Genomic DNA, 3,839 nt, shown 5'->3' with positions numbered 1-3,839 from the left:
AAACGCTGTCTGCATCGAGCTCGCAGCATCCTTAAGGACTCCTCTCACCCAGCCCACAGACTGTTTTCTCTCCTGCCTTCCGGCAGGCGTTTCAGGTGCCTCCGGACCAGGACCAGCAGACTAAAGAACAGTTTTTTCCCCAGAGCTGTCTCTTTATTAAACTCTAACCCTCATTGATCCCACTCCCCTCATATACTGATTGACTCTCCTCTCCCTCCTCACACCTGCCTCCATTTTGTTATTTGCAATACTATAATGTTCATTTGCACTGCTGACTGTTATTACAGTAACAACTGTTTACATATGCATCTTGCACTACTACCTTGACTGGAATATGCTCATTTGCACTGCCGACTGTTTATTTACAGTACCGACTGTTTATATATACATTGCAATATCGTACCTTAACTGTAATATGCAATTACTTTCCACTGCACTCACTCGGATAGCTTCTGTCCAAACTTTATTTGCACTACTTTAAATCCATTGTTATACTGCTCATTAGCCTAACTTATACATATATCTATTTGTAAAATTCTGTTTATAGTAATATCCATCTGTATATTATGCTCACATTCTGTTTATAGTAACAGCCATCTGTATATATATTCATAGTACATATCTATCTGTAAAATTATGTTTATAGTAACAGCCATCTGTATATTATATTCAGTACATATCTATCTGTAAACATTCTGTTTATAGTAATAGCCATCTGTATATTATTATATTCAGTACATATCTAGCTGTAAATTCTGTTCACAGTAATAGTTATCTGTATATTATATTCATAGGACAATCTATCTGTAAATTTTTGTTTATAATAGTATTCAACTCTATATTTATTCAGTACATATCCATGTTCTGCACTTACGAACCACTGTATATCCTGCACTTGCTGCTATTGCACTTCTGGTTAGACCTAAACTGCATTTCGTTGCCTTGTACCTGTACTTGTGTAATGACAATAAAGTTGAATCTAATCTAATGAGAGGTGAGAGGAGCACATTATCCCGTGACAGGAACACCATGGGGGATATGAGCAGGGCTGAAGAAAGTGGGGAGGTGTTCCGATTCTTCCAAATCTCTGCTGGGCACCTCCATCTCCAGCATTTTATCTGAGTCAATCTGCTGGAAAAAATGCTTTGAAGATTTGGCTTCTTTTTGCAAAAAAAAAAAAAAACGTAATTTCCTCCATTTCATTTTAGTTCAATGCATATGAAAGCAAGGGGTCATTTTAGCACCTGTTAATCATGTGAGCTTGTTTGAGAATTTGTGTAAAGATAAACATATAAAGCTTACTTGACTTAAGTTTAAGTTTAAGGGTGGCAGCACAGACAAACACACTTTTATTTTTATTTTTGTACTTTAAAAACATCCACATATAATGCATTAGAATGCTTTCTTTTGTTAGCTTTCTGCATGAGGTCATATGATTTCAACAGTTTTACTTGTTCCCTCATTGAGTCATTGCTATTGCATACAAAACTGATCATGAACGAGTAAACAGATGACACTTGCTTTTCACACTCATATACGAGCTACACTTATTTCTCAAAATAAACGGGTTGTAAGAGGAAATGGATTATTACTGTAATTTTTTACTCTTGTGGGGCCTGGATTACTCCTTTAAAGACAGTTCCTCTCTCTGTGCGAGGTGAAGATGTTGAGACTGTGAGTGAACACTAAACAAAAGCCTCAAAAACGCCTGTGGCTTCAACACGGTGGCAAGAAAACAAAGACTGTGTAAATTACACCTATCATTTGGCTGTCAGGACGGCTGTTTGTAACTCATGCATAGATTAAAGACATAAGTTTAAGGGACATAAAATGTGCAGGTACAGACACTTATGGGTGTTTCCTCATGGTCGTGTGCATGTCGCCCTGTGTTTGCCTTCTTGAACGTGTGAATGTGTTTGAACAGCTGTGAAAACACCAGTGATTTATGTGTGCCAGTGGCCATACAGACTCTGTCACCCTCTAACCACACTTGACCACGTTGTTCTGACAATGACAACCGCATAAACATAAAGTTGTCACAAGGGCTATATTTTAGCAACTATAAGATTTTGAACCAACTGTCCAATTGCATTTTCTATAACAGTGATTTTTTATTCAAATTTTTAATGGTTTGATATTTTTCTGTGATACTGGTTTACCGTTTCATTGCTTTGAGTTTTATAATTACGTTGCTGTTTAAATTGAGCAGAAAAGTCATTAAAAACAAAATAACTCCATTTGAAATACTGTTAATAATACATATTGTGGAAAAGTGCTCTTTTATCTACTTTAGATATAGTATATTTCTGATATTAGAGGTAGTAAATGGGAAGTTGCATTGTGACAACGTGCCCCATATAGTGTAACAGCATGCACTTGTATAGGGGTCAAGGCTAACAACATTTATTGATTACATTTATACATAATAAAATAAATAGAAATAATAAATAAAAATGACATGTTTTAGCTTTGTACAAGCATCTGTAGAATATAAAGATTTTAGGCTATATTGGAATATAAAAAATTTGAATGTAAGAAACATGTCATAAAAAATTATCGCATCTGACCATGCAAATTAATAACACACTGTCTAATTCAAAACCATTGCAAATTAATTCCCCATAACCATCCCAGAATGGCCATTTCAACATGTTAGGGCCATTAAAAACAGGCAGATGTGTATCTTTCTTTCCAAACTGTAATAAATGAATAGTAATTTGATTAAGATCTGTCCTCATATTAACTGGGTTAACATAACAAATTCTGGGCAATGAAAAATTGCCAAGTTTAAAGAGCAGACCTAAGATAAACATAATGAGAACACAAGAGAGATAGAGATGCAGGTGTGAGAGAGAACTTGTCACTTCAGCTAAATTAAAGTAGAAAGCAACACACACACACACACATTGGGTTTTCATTTTTTATGGCGACTTACCGTAGACATAATGATTTTTATACTGTACAGACGGTATATTATATCCCCTTAAACTAACCCTACCCATAAACCTATACCCATCACAGAAAACTTTCTGAATGTTTACATTTTCCACAAAAAAAATAAATAAATTCAAGTATGATTTATAAGCTTCTCTCTCTCTCTCTCTCTCTCTCTCTCTCTCTCTCTCTCTCTGAGGACACAAGGGACCCCCAGCTTGACTGTTTGAGGATGAGAGTGAGTAGAAAAAATAAAGTACAGTATTTAATAAAATAGTCCCATAGCCAGAAGTGGAGGAACTGTGGTGTCTCATCATGAGTCCAGAAGGGTCACCGAAGCATGAAAATCATCTCTGATTTAGTCTATGTTCATATCAGAGGAGGGTGCATATATGTATGTAATAAAGTTTATCCCTTTATTTGATAAAGTTTACAAAGTTTATCCCAGGGCCAGAACTTTAAAACGTTTTATATATATATATATATATATATATATAAAGTTCTGGCCCTGGGATAAACTTTTTCCAAACCCTAGCTGCAATTACCATTTTATACACAAGATGGCGCGCTATAAACAATAATTATTTGATTTGAAGGATTTGTATCAAATCTCTGACAGGAGGACTGTCTAAATGTATCCAATAGGCTATAAAAAAAAATTGAAATGTTAAAGTAAGAGATTAAAATCATAAGGTTGCCACATATCATCACATATCAGAAGCTCAATACAATATATAGAGAGTTGCTATGCTTCTTTAAATGTATCTGTCACCCTTCTGACTATAAACAGCACAACATAAAAGTAAATTATCATGACAGGGCTATAATCAGTCACTCCGTCCAACATATGTCATTAATGCGGGGATGATAATAACCACCTTACTAGTCAACACTTAGCCTACATT

The sequence above is a fragment of the Rutilus rutilus genome (genome assembly GCF_951802725.1).
Source record: "Rutilus rutilus genome assembly, chromosome: 7".
In the NCBI taxonomy this organism is placed as follows: domain Eukaryota; kingdom Metazoa; phylum Chordata; class Actinopteri; order Cypriniformes; family Leuciscidae; genus Rutilus; species Rutilus rutilus.
The sequence above is the reverse complement of the archived record's forward strand: the minus strand, read 5'-3'. Positions refer to the sequence as shown.